This window comes from Muscardinus avellanarius (genome assembly GCF_963383645.1).
Source record: "Muscardinus avellanarius genome assembly, chromosome: X".
Lineage (NCBI taxonomy): Eukaryota > Metazoa > Chordata > Mammalia > Rodentia > Gliridae > Muscardinus > Muscardinus avellanarius.
The window spans coordinates 17988047-18001829 of NC_137792.1; positions in this window are offsets into that span (position 1 = coordinate 17988047).

A 13783-nucleotide genomic window follows, 5' to 3' on the forward strand; every position below is an offset into this window, starting at 1 on the left:
AAGAGATCCTGTTTCCAAAAATAAAAATATAAAATAGGTCTGGAAGTGTAACCCAGAGGTAGAAGGGTTCCATCCCCAGTACCACCAAAAAAAAAAAAAAAAGAAAGAAAAAAATTGAAGCTGGGCATGGTGGCGGATGTTTGTAATTCCAGTATGTAGGATGCTGAGACAAAAGGGTCACAAAATTGCAGCTAGTCTAGGCAATTTAGTGAGGCGCTCGACAATTTGGTAAGACCTTGTTTCAAAATAAAATTAGAGCCCGATGTGGTGACGCACGCTTGTAATTCCAGCATTTGGGAGGCTGAGACAGGAGGATCATGGTTCGTGGACAGCCTCAGCTACTTAGGCCCTCTGCAACTCAGTGAGACCCTGTTTCAAAATAAAGAATAAAAATTAAGGCTGGGCATGTAGCTTGGAGGTAGAATGCCCCTGGGTTACATCCCTAGTACCACACACAAAAAAAACATTAAATAAACACACACACACACACACACACACACACACACACACACAGGACAAGGTATACATTGCATAACGTTAGTTGTTGGAAAATCAGCAGGATGGGTGTGGTGTCACACACTTGTAATCTCAGTATTTGGGAGGCTGAGACTGGAGGATCACGGTTCGCGGACAGCCTCAGCTACTTAGTGAGGCCCTCTGCAACTCAGTGAGACCCTGTTTCCAAATAAAGAATAAAAAATAGGACGGGGGTGTAGCTCGGAGGTCGAATGCACCTGGGTTCCATCCCCAGACCCACAAAAAGAAAAAGAAAGAAAGAAAAACTGGCAGGAGTGCCTGCACAAGGTCGTGGATTGAATCTCCAGTACAAGGAAGGACAGAAGGAAGAAAAGGAGGGAGGGAGAAAAGAGAGCCGGTCAGGAAACAAACCTTATACACTCACCTGCACTGAATGCCAGGGCTTAATTGGGGGGGGGGGGTAGGGAAGTGAGTGGCGGTTTACCTGCCTGGCAGAGCGAAGCAGACGCGGCGCATCATCGCTGTGGAGGTGTGGAGTTTGGTGGTGCCCCAGGCTTCATAACAGGGAGGGATTGCACCGCTATCCGTGACTAAGTTGTAAGGCAGTGTCTTGCTGGATCAGAGACAATGAATTTCATGCTGGACCACTGTACTTTCATGCTTGGGTATTCTGTCACTATTGAGGAAAAATTTAGACAAGTACTCTTGATGTTTCCATGAAATGAATGTTTGCAAACAGTGGACAGCAGGGAAGTCACACTGTTCCGGGGATAAAGCGGCATCATTGAATAATACATCTAACTCCAGCGTTAGGAGCGCAGGGGCAATCTCTCACACACGTATGTACAGGCAATTTATAGAGTAGAAGAAATACAAATCTCCAGTACACATTTGAAAAGTGCTCAGCCTAGCCAGTAAGGAGGAACAGAAAAACTAACAATGGTAGGATATTGTTTTCACTCTAAAATTTGCAAAGCTAAGCATAGTCCCTCTTGTAGTCCCGGTTATCCAGAAGGCAGAGGCAGGAGACTCGCTTGATCCTAGGACTTTGAGGCCATCCTGGGCCTTAGCTCTTAAAAGAATAATGATCAATTTGGGGATATAGTTCAGTGATAGAATGTTTGCCTACCATGGGTGAGTCCTTGGGTTTGATCTGCAAAAATACATATTGTAAAAATTTTATTTATTTATTTATTTATTTATTTATTGCGGTACTGGGGATGGAAACCAGGGGCACTGTACCTCTGAGCTACACTCCCAGCCCTATTGTTTTCGTCTTTTTACTTTTGAAACACGGTCTCACTTAGTTGCGAAGGGCCTCCCTAAGTAGCCAAGGCTGTCCATGAACCGCTATTCTCAGGTCTCAGCCTCCCAAATGCTGGGATTACAAGCGTGCACCACCATGCCTGGCTTTATTTATCTTTATTTTGAATCATGATCTCACTAAATTGTGGAGGGCCTCACTAAGTAGCTGAGGCTGGTCATGAACCTGCAATCCTCCTGTCTCAGCCTCCCAAGTACCAGTTACAAGTGTGTGCCACCATGCCCAGCTTTGAGGATTTTCTATCAGTAATGAGTGTTGAATTTGTCAAATGTTTTTTCATCAATTGGTATAGATGTGAGCCGGGCGTGGTGGTGCACGCTTGTAATCCCAGCACTTGGGAGGCTGAGACACTCGAGGATCTTGCAGGTTCAAAGCCAGCCTGAGCTACTGAGTGAGGCTCTCAGCAACTTAGTGAGATCCTGTTTCCAAATAAAACATAGCCGGGCATGGTGGCGCACGCTTGTAATCCCCGCGCTTCGGAGGCTGAGACAGGAGGATCGCATGGGTTCGAAGCCAGCCTCAGCTACTTAGTGAGGCTTTCAGCAACCTAGTGAGACCCTGTTTCCAAATAAAATAGAAAAAAGGTCTGGGAGTATAGCCCGGAGGTAGAAAGCCTCTGGGTTCCACCCCCAGGACCACAAAAAATAAAAATAAATAAAACATAAAATAGGTCTGAGAGTATAGCCCGGAGGTAGAAAGCCTCTGGGTTCCACCCCCAGTACCACAAAAAAATTAAAGAAATTAAAAATTGGTATAGATGGGATCTTTCTTCGTTAGCTAGTTAATGAAGTGGACTGCATTGATGTTGAATACTGAACCGGATTTGCATCTATGGAATAAACCTCACTTGATCATGGTATATGATTTTTTTTTTCAGCACTGGGGGTAGAATACAGGGGCATTCTACCTCTGAGCTACATCCCAGCCCTACTTTTTATTCTTTATTTTAAAACAGAGTCTCGGGGTAGAATACAGGGGTATTCTACCTCTGAGCTACATCCCAGCAGCCCTACTTTTTATTCTTTATTTTAAAACAGAGTCTCACTGAGTTGCAAAGGGCGTCACTAAGTAGCTGAGGCTGTCCGCGAACCGTGATCCTCCTGTCTAAGCCTCCCAAATGCTGGGATTACAAGCATGCGCCACCACGCCCGGCAGAGTATGATCTTTTTTTTTTTGTTTGTTTTTTGTTTTTGTTTTTTTGCGGGTCTGGGGATGGAACCCAGGGGCATTCGACCTCTGAGCTCCACCCCCTGTCCTATTTTTTATTCTTTTAAAATTGAAACAGGCCGGGCATGGTGGTGCACGCTTGTAATCCCTGTGCTTGGGAGGCTGAGACAGGAGGATCGCACAGGTTCGAAACCTCAGCTACTTAGTGAGGCTTTCAGCAATTTAGTGAGACCCTGTTTCCAAATTAAAAAAAAAAAAAAGGTCTGGGAGTATAGCCTGGAGGTAGAAAGCCTCTGGGTTCCACCCCCAGTACCACCAAAAAAAAAAAAAAAAATTGAAACAGGGTGTCACTGAATTGCGGACTGCCTCACTAAGTAGCTGAAGCTGTCCGCAAACCATGATCCTCTGGTTTCAACCTCCTGAATGCTGAGATTACAAGCATGGGCCACCATGCCTGGCCTAGTATGATTCTTTTTTTTAAAGTTTTTTTTTTTTTTTTTAAAGCCGGGGGTAGTGGTACACGCTTGTAATCCCAGCATTCGGGAGGCTGAGACCAGAGGACCGCATTTTGCTGATAGCCTGAGCTACTTAGTGAGGCCCTCCGCAACTCAGTGAGACCCTGTTTCAAAATAAAAAATATAAACATAGGGCAGGGGGTGTAGCTCGGAGGTTAAATGCCCCTGGGTTCCATCCCCAGACCCGTAAAAAAAAAAAGTTTTTTTTTTAAGCCGGTGTGGTAGTGCACGCTTGTAATCCCAGCATTTGGGAGGCGGAGACAGGAGGATCAAGGTTCATGGACAGCCTCAGCTACTTAGTGAGGCCCTCTGCAACTCAGTGAGACCCTGTTTCAAAATAAAGAATAAAAAATAGGGCTGGGGGTGTAGCTCGGAGGTCGAATAACCCTGGGTTCCATCCCCAGACCCACAAAAAAATTTTAAAAAATAGGAAATGCCCCTGGGTTGAATTCCCAGTACTGAAAAAAAAAAGGAAATATATTTAAATATCTTAAAATAAATAAAGAAATGCATAACAATGAGACAGAAGAAAGTTGGCCAAAACCTTTGCAAAAGCTACAGATTTCCAAAAATCACTGGAAGAATGGGTATGGGTAGAATATAAGCCCAGAAATGAAAATTATGTAGAACGAGGGTATAACTTATATTTTAAAATTTCAGAATCAACCAGGTGCAGTGGCACACGCTTGTAATCCCAGCATTTGGGAGGCTGAGACAGGAGGATCACAGTTTATGCACAGCCTCAGCTACTTAGTGAGGCCCTCTGCTACTCAGTGAGACCCTGTTTCAAAATAAAGAATAAAAAAATAGGGCTGGGGGTGCAGCTCGGAGGTAAAATGCCTCTGGGTTGCCAGGCGTGGTGGCGCACGCTTGTAATCCCTGCACTTGGGAGGCTGAGACAGGAGGATCGCACAGGTTCGAAGCCAGCCTCAGCTACTTAGTGAGGCTCTCAGCAACTTAGTGAGACCCTGTTTCCAAATAAAATGTAAAATAGGTCTGGGAGTATAGCCCAGAGGTAGAAAGCCTCTGGGTTCCACCCTCAATGCCACCACAAAAAAAAAAAATCCCCTGGGTTCTATCTCCAGTACCGCAAAAAATAAATAAAATTTCAGAATCAGCAGTGTGGTGGCACACATCTGTAATTGCAGTGCTTCGGAGGCTGAGACAGGAGAACCACAAGTTTGAGTACAACTTCAACAGTTTAGTAAGACTTTCAGCAGCTGGGTGTGGCGCATGCTTGTAATCCCAGTACTTGGGAGCCTGAGACAGAAGGATCACAGGTTCAAAGCCCACCTCACTACTTAGTGAGGCTCTCTGCAATTTAGTGAGACCCTGTTTCCAAATAAAGAATAAAAATCCGGGGGTGGTGGCACACGCTTGTAATCCCCGCGCTTGGGAGGCTGAGACAGGAGGATCGCACAGGTTCAAAGCCAGCCTCAGCTACTTAGTGAGGCTCTCAGCAACTTAGTGAGACCCTGTTTCCAAATAAAATATAAAATAGGTCTGGGAGTCTAGCCCGGAGGTAGAAAGCCTCTGGGTTCCACCCCAGTGCCACCAAAAAAATAAATAAATAAATAAAGAATAAAAAATAGGGCTGGAGGCGTAGCTCAGAAGTAGAATGCCTCTGGTTTCAATCCCCAGTATTGGAAAAAAAAAAAAGCCTCTCAGCAACCTAGTAAGACCCTGTTTCAAAATAAATAGGGCTAGGAGTGCATCTTGGAGGTAGAATGCCCCTGGGTTCAATCCCTAGTACCCCCAAAATACAATACAATACAATTTCAGAATGTATGTCATTTTTTGGTCTATGAAAAAGAAGTACCATGGGTTCAGGGGGGATGACACTGCCTTCCGGAGAACACTGTGGGAGTTTACGGGTACTTTTTTGACATGATGGACTAAAACTGCAAGTCACTGAGATCAAATGTACCAGTTCCGCCAAAGCCATGGACTACCGTGATGCATCCATTATGAAATACAAAATTTGTACAGTCCTATCTCACTGAAGGAACTGGAGTTCTGAATCTTAAAAAAAAAAATCCCACATAAAATGAGGTAGACATTTTTGGAAAAGAGTTTGGCAGGTCCTCAGAAAGCTAATGCGTATCATTACTATGACCCAGCAACTCCACTTCTAGGTATATACACAAAAGAATTGGAAGCAGGTGTTTACACCCAAACGTGCGCCTGAGTGTTCTTTGCACTGCTGTTCCCCAGAGCCAAAGCATGGCGACAACCCAAATGTTCATCAACAGGGGAACAGATGAACAAAATACGCCACATTATTCTGCTGCAGAAAGAAGCGAGGCACTGACACGTGCTGCAACACGGCTGAGCTTTGCAAACATTATGCTACGTGAGAGAAACCAGACACAAAGCCAGATAGTGTATGATTCCGTTTATGTGAATTATCCAGAGCTGGCAAATCCACGTGAACAGAAAGTGCCTCCGTGGTTGCCAAGGGCTGGGGTGGGGGTGAGAATCCGCAGTAACTGCTTAATGGATTTCAACTGCTTAGGATTTCACTTTGGGGTGATAACAATGTTCTGGAATTAGCAGGAATGGTTGCACAACATCCTGAAATTAGTTAGTGTCAGGTGTACACTTTAAAATGGCTAAAGTAGCCGGGCGTGGTGGCGCACGCTTGTAATCCCAGCATTCGGGAGGCTGAGACCGGAGGATCGCGGTTCGCAGACAGCCTCAGCTACTTAGTGAGGCCCTCTGCAACTCAGTGAGACTCGGTTTCAAAATAAAGAATAAAAAGTAGCGCAGGGGGTGTAGCTCAGAGGTAAAATGCCCCTGGGTTCCATCTCCAGACCCGTAAAAAAAAAAAAAAAAAAAAAAAAAAAAAAACTACCCAAAACAAACAAACAAAAAATTCTAAAAATAGCATTGTGTATTTAACTGTTTTATTCTGTGTTTGGTATCGAGGACTGAACTCAGGGACACTTTGCCACTAAACTACAATCCCAGCGCTTTTTATTTAAGACTATGTTACTGAGGCTTGTCCCAAGCTTATGATCCTCCTGCGTTAGCCTCCTAAGTGGCTGAGATTACAGGCTTGCGTGTGCCACTGCGCCCCACTTTTTTTTTTTTTTTTGCGGGTCTGGGGATGGAACTCAGGGGCATTCGACCTCTGAGCTACAAACCCTGCCCTATTTTTATTCTTTATTTTGAAACAGGGTCTCACTAAGTTGAGGAGGGCCTAAGTAGCTGAGGCTGTTCGCGAACCCCGATCCTCCGGACTCAGCCTCCTGAGTGCTGGGATTACAAGCGTGCCCACCACGCCCGGCCCAACTTTGTTTTTGAGATAGGGTTTGGCTCTGTTGCACAGATTGGTCTTGAACTGCTGGGCTCGAGCGATCCCCCTACCTTAGGCTGGTTAGTATTGGGAACATAGGCTTGTACCACCATAGGGAGCTACTTCACCATTTACTTTTCCTTTGGTACTGGGGATTAAATCCAGGGGCATTCTACCTCCGAGCCACACCCCCAGCCTTTTCTTTTTTGTGGTACTGGGAATAGAACCCAGGGGCATTCTACCTCTGAGCTACACCCCCAGCTCTATTTTATTTTATCTATTTATTTTTGGTGCTGGGGATTGAACCTAGAGGCATTATCCCTCCAAGTTATAACCCCAGCCCAATTTTATTTCTTATTTGGAATCAGGGTCTCACTAAGTTTTGGAGGGCCTCGCTAAGTTGCTGAGGCTGGCTTTGAACCCGCAATCCTCCTGTCTCAGCCTCCCAAGTGCTGGTGTTACAAGCGTGCCAACTACACTCGGCGCCTTTTTATTTTTTCAAAACAGGGTCTTACTAATTGCTGACGGTCTCACTAAATGACTGCACAGTGGCTTCAAACCTGAAATTCTCTCATCTCAACTTCTCAATTCCAGGAGTTACAGGAATGCCATTGGGCCTGGTGTGTGTGTGTGTGTGTGTGTGTGCGCACGCATATGTGTGTATATATAATTTTTTTGTGGTACTGGGGATGGAACCCAGGGGCATTCTACCTCAGAGCTACAAACCCAGCCCTATTCTTTATTTTGAAACAGGGTCTTACTGAGTTGCAAATGGCCTAAGTAGCTGAGGCTGCCCTCAAACCGTGATCCTCCTGTCTCAGCTTCCCAAGTGCTGGGGTTACAAGTGTGCTCCACCACGCTGGGGTCCCAGCCCATTTGTGTATGTGTGTGTGTATGTGTGTGTGGTTTCTGTTTGTTTTGCAGTACTGGGGATGGAAGCCAGGGGGATTCTACTTCAAGCTACACCATCAGCCCTATTTTTTATTCTTTATTTTATATTTATTTATTTATTTATTTATTTATTTATTTTTGTGGTACTGGGGGTGGAACCCAGAGGCTTTCTACCTCCGGGCTATGCTCCCAGACCTTTTTTATATTTTATTTGGAAACAGGGTCTCACTAAGTTGCTGAGAGCCTCACTAAGTAGCTGAGGCTGGCTTCAAACCTGTGGGATCCTCCTGTCTCAGCCTCCCAAGTGCAGGGATTACAAGCATGTGCCACCACACCCGGCTTTTATCCTTTATTTTTGAAACGGTCTCACTGAGTTGCAAAGGGCCTCACTAAGTAACTGAGGCTGTCTGTGAACCATGATCCTCCTGTCTCAGCCTCTCAAATGATGGGATTACAAGCTTGTGCCATCAAGTTTTTCTGCTCAAAATTGTTTTTTAAAAAACATTTCAAGCCGGGCGTGGTGGCGCACGCTTGTAATTCCAGCATTCGGGAGGCTGAGACTGGAGGATCACGGTTTGCAGACAGCCTCAGCTATTTAGTGAGGCCTTCCACAACTTAGTGAGACCGTGTTTCAAATAAAGAATAAAAAACAGGGCAGGGGGTATAGCTCTCGGAGGTCGAATGCCCCTGGATTCCATCCCCAGACCTGCAAAAAAAAAAAAAAAAAAAAAAATTCAAATGCAGAGATGGCTTGTTTTGGGGAATACCATTGTTAGTGGAAAGCAAATACTTTGATAATTTTGTGTAAATCAGATTTCTGTGAATTGAGGCCAGGAATAGTGGCATATGCTGGTAATCCCAGTACTTGGGAGGCTGAGACAGGAGGATCTCAGGTTCAATGACAGCTTCAACATGGTATGAGATTCTCATTAGCTTAGACCCTGTTTCCAATAAAATAAAATAAAATAAATCTGGGAGTATATCCTGGAGGGAAAAAGGCCCATGGATTCCACCCCTAGCACCATAAAAAAAGGAAGAAAGAAGAAAGAAAGAAAGAAAGAAAGAAAGAAAGAAAGAAAGAAAGAAACAAGCCATGTGTAGTTTATATTCCCAGTACTTGGGAGGCTGAGAAAGGGGAATCACAAGGTTTAAAGTTAGTCTTTGCAACTTAGTGAGACTCTGTTTTAATTAATTAATTAATTTATTTATTTTTTGGTGGTACTGGGGGTGGAACCCAGGGGCTTTTCTACCTCCGGGCTATACTCCCAGACCTTTTTATATTTTATTTAGAAAGAGGGTCTCACTAAGTTGCTGAGAGCCTCACTAAGTAGCTGAGGCTAGCTTTGAACCTGTGTGATCCTCCTGTCTCAGCCTCCCAAGTACACACTTGTAATCCCAGCATTTGGGAGGCTGAGACAGGAGAATTGTTGTTGGAAGACAGCCTAGCTACTACTTAGTGAGGCCCTTTGCAATTCAGTGAGACCCTGTTTCAAAATAAAGAATAAAAAAAAAATAGGGCAGGGGTATAGTTTGGAGGTCGAATGCTCCTGGGTTCCATCTCCAGACCTGAAAAAAAAAAAAAAAAAAAAGGCTGGGGGCGCCAGGCGTGGTGGTGCACACTTGTACTCCCAGCATTTAGGAGGTTGAGACAAGAGGGTCGTGGTTCGCAGACAGCCTAAGCTACTTAGTGTGGCCCTTTGCAACTCAGTGAGATCCAGTTTCAAATTAAAGAATAAAAAATAGGGTTTGGGGTGTAACTCAGAGATAGAATGCCCCTGGGTTCTATCCCCAGTACCACAAAAAATAAAAAAATAAAAATAAAAATAAATAGGCTGGGGGTGTAGCTCAGAAAGAATGTCCCTAAGTTTATTCGCCAGTACCACAAAAAGAAAAAACAAAGAAAAGAAATAAAAGAAGCTGGGCATGGTGGCACCACCTGTCATCACAGTACAGGTTCAAAACTAGCCTCAGCAATTCAGCCAGACTGTCAGCAACCTAGTGAGACCCTCTTTCAAAATAAAAAATAAAGAGCCGGGCATGGCGGCGCGTGCTTGTAATCACTCCAGACCTGGCTTCTGAAGCAGAGCTCACCGGACTGATTGTTAGAGCCTGAGGACAGTATTGTAGTGGGTGTACCAAGCAGACAGGAACCTATCAGAAATGAGTGTTGAAAACATTCCATCTTGAGCCAGTTGTGATGGTGCACGCTTGTAATCCCAGTATTTGCAAGGCTGAGACAGGAGGATTGTGGTTCGTGGAAAGCTTCAGCTACTTAGTGAGGCCCTCTGCAACTCAGTGAGACCCGGTTTCAAAACAAAAAAAGAATAAAAAATAGGGCAGGGGGTATAGCCCGGAGGTTGAATGGCCCTGGGTTCCATCCCCATACATACAAAAATAAATAAATAAGTAAATAAATTCAATCTTGAGCCAAGTGTGGTGGCACGTGCTTGTAATCAATCCCAGTATTTGCGAGGCTGAGACCGGAGGATTGCGGTCCGTGAACAGCTTCAGCTACTTAGTGAGGCCCTTTGCAACTCAGTGACACCCTGTTTCAAAATAAAGAATAAAATACAGGGCTGGTGGTGTAGCTTGGAGGTAGAATGCCCCTGGGTTCAATCCACAGGACTGCAAAAATAAAAAGTAAAATAAAATAATAAATAAATAAAAGGGTTTAGGGTGTTGCTAGGATGTAGAATGCCCTGAGTTCAATCTCCAGTGTTGGGCACACAAATGCAAATTGGCAATCAAAACAAAACACTCAGTCTGGCCCTGGTGGCGCTGCTATATGCTTATAACGCCAGCATTTGGGCCCTCTGAAACTCAGTGAGACCCTGTTTCAAAATAAAGAATAAGAGCCAGGCGTGGTGGCTCATGCTTGTAATCTCTGCGCTTGGGAGGCTGAGTCAGGAGGATCGCACGGGTTCAAAGCCAGCTTCAGCTACTTAGTGAGGCTCTCAGCAACTTAGTGAGACCCTGTTTCCAAATAAAATAGAAAATAGGTCTGGGATTATAGCCTGGAGGTAGAAAGCACCTAGGTTCCACCCCTAGTACTACCAAAAAAAAAAAAAAAAAAGAATAAAAAATAGGGCTGGGGGTGTAGGTCAGAGGTAGAAGGGCCCTGGGTTCCATCCCCAGTACCGCAAAAACAAACAAAACAAAAAACAAAACACTCCAGAGAGCGGCTCAGCAAAACCCTTTTACTTCTGCAAAAGGGTGTGCAACCAACAAAAAGTACCTGGAGAGTGCAGTCTGCTGGGTTTGGGGAGTTTTTTCTTTGGTAGTACTGGGGTTGGAACCCCAGAGGCTTTCTACCTCCGGGCTATACTCTCATGCCTATTTTTTATATTTTATTTGGAAACAGGGTCTCACTAAGTTGCTGAGAGCCTCACTAAGTAGCTGAGGCTGGCTTCGAACCCGTGCGTTTCTCCTGTCTCAGCCTCCCAAGCTCAGGGATCACAAGCATTTGCCACCACACCTGGCTCTGCTGGTTTTTTTTTTTTTTTTTTTTTTTTATCTCTGACAAATTTTGCCCCTTGCCCTGATTGGTGGGTGCTTGGGTTCACAACTCTGACTGATTGGCTTTTTTTTTTTTTTTTTTTTTTTTTTTGCGGGTCTGGGGATGGAACCCAGTGGCATTCGACCTCCAAGCTACACCCCCTGCCCTATTTTTTTTTTATTCTTTATTTTGAAACTGGGTCTCACTGAGTTGCAAAGGCCCTCACTAAGTAGCTGAGGCTGTCCACAAACCGTGATCCTCCTGTCTCAGCCTCCCGAATGCTGGGATTACAAGTGTGTGCCACCACGCCTGGCTAGGCAGGAGTTTTTAAACAAAGTTTAAGATTCTGGAAGCCAGGCGGGTGGTGCACAATTGTAATCCCGGCACTTGGGAGGCTGAGACAGGAGGATTGTGCAGGTTCGAAGCCAGCCTCAGCTACTTACTTAAGCTCTCAGCAACTTAGTAAGACCCTGTTTCCAAATAAAATGTAAAATAGGTCTGGGAGTGTAGTCCAGAGGTAAAAGGCCCCTGGGTTTTATCCCCAGTACCGCGCGCACACACACACACACACACACACACACACACACACAAGATTCTGGAAGATTCTAGCCAATCAAAGGTTATAGGAGCTAAAATGGCTGAGATTCTGAACATTCCTGGTCAATCAAAGGCTATCTGAGCTAAAATGGTTGAAATTCTGGGAGATTTTGTTAACCAAAGGTTATATTAAGTAAAATGGTTGCTATCTGACCTCCTGTTTGACAGAAAAGATTTTATATTTCTTACCCCAGTAACATAAAATAGAACCAAAATAGCTGGGTATTATGGTGCATGCCTGTAATCTCAAGTACTTTGGAGGCTGAAACAAGAAAATCACAGGTTTGAAGTCAGCTTCAGAAATTCAGTGAGGTTCTCAGCAACTTAGAGAGACCCTGTTTCCAAATAGAAAATGAAATCAGTCTGGTGGCTGGGCGTGGTGGCGCACGCTTGTAATCCCCGCGCTTGGGAGGCAGAGACAGGAGGATCGCGCAGGTTCGAAGCCAGCCGCGCACGCTGGCTTAGGAGACCCTGTTTCCAAATAAAAATGTAAAAATAGGTCTGGGAGTATAGCACAGAGGTAGAAGGGCTTCCAGGAACCCCAGTACCACCAAAAAATAAAATAATAATAATAAAATAAAATAGGTCTGGGAGTGTAGCCTGGAGGTAGAAGGCCTCTGGGTTCCATCCCTAGTACCACCAAAAAAAAAAAAAGGAAAAAAGAAATCAATCTGGTGTTGTAGCTCAGAGGTAGAATGCTCCTGGGTTCAATCCCTAGTCCCCACCCTCCCAAATTACAGAAAATACTGAAATGCTGAACACAGAAAAACCATCTTCTACCTAACCAACAGGTAGTATAATTCCTTAGAACAACTGTGGACAATGGACAGTTTTTCCAGCAATCAGCATCACAACAGAACATAACAGAAGGTACCACAATAATCAGACGCTATGTGAAGTTCTCGAACAAATCCTGGTTTGGACCAAACTGAAAGGCATTTTTGTGTCATCTGAGAACATATTAATAGTTTAGGTATTTGAACAAATGGAGTTTGTTGCTGGGCATGGCGGCACATGCCTATAATTTTATTACTTGGGAGGCTGAGACAGGAGGGTCTTACGTTCAAAATCAGCCTCAGAAACTTAGGGATACCCTCAAAAACTTAGCGAGACTCTGTTTCAAAATAAAAATAAAGCCCAGACAGGTGGAGTGTGCCTGTAATCCCAGTACTTGGGAGGGTGAGACAGGAGGATCACAGATTCAAAGTCGGCCTCAGCAAATCAGTGAGGCCCTCAGCAATCCTGTGAGACCCTGTTTCAGAAAAAAAGAGTGGGGCTGGGGGAATAGCTCAAGGTAGCACACTCCCGGGTTTAATCACCAGTACCACACACACATACAAAAGAGAGAGAATATTATGGTGGCATGAATTATATTTTTATTTTTAGTTTTGGTGGTACTGGGGTTCCTGGAAGCCCTTCTACCTCCGGGCTACACTCCCAGACCTATTTTATACTTTTTATTTGGAAACAGGGTCTCATAAGCGAGCACGGCTGGCTTCGAACCTGCGCGACCCTCCTGTCTCCGCCTCCCAAGCGCAGGGATTACAAGCGTGCCCGCCACGGCCGGCATGCATGAATTATGATGCCACTTTTATGGATTAATGTGCACCTTGAACATCACATTCAGTCACTTATCTTCTGACTTTCTTTGTACTGAATCAGAACATTCCATTCACCCTTATACATGGCCAGAAATGGCTGCCACGTTTTGGCCAGAGACTTCTGTGTGTTTGATTGAATGAATCGGGATGCAAAAGCAGTGAAGTCATTTCTTCCATTCAGTGTTACCCCAGACTCGAAGTAGGTGAAATATCATAATCAAATTCTGCAAATTTAGGCTGAGACAGGAGGATCGTGGTTCATGGACAGCCTCAGCTACAGCTACTTAGTGAGGCCCTTTGCAACTCAGTGAGACTCTCCTTCAAAATAAAGAATAAAAAAATAGAGCTGGGGGTGTAGCTTGGAGGTAGAATGCCCCAGGGTTCCATCCCTAGTACTGCAAAATATAAATCTGCAAA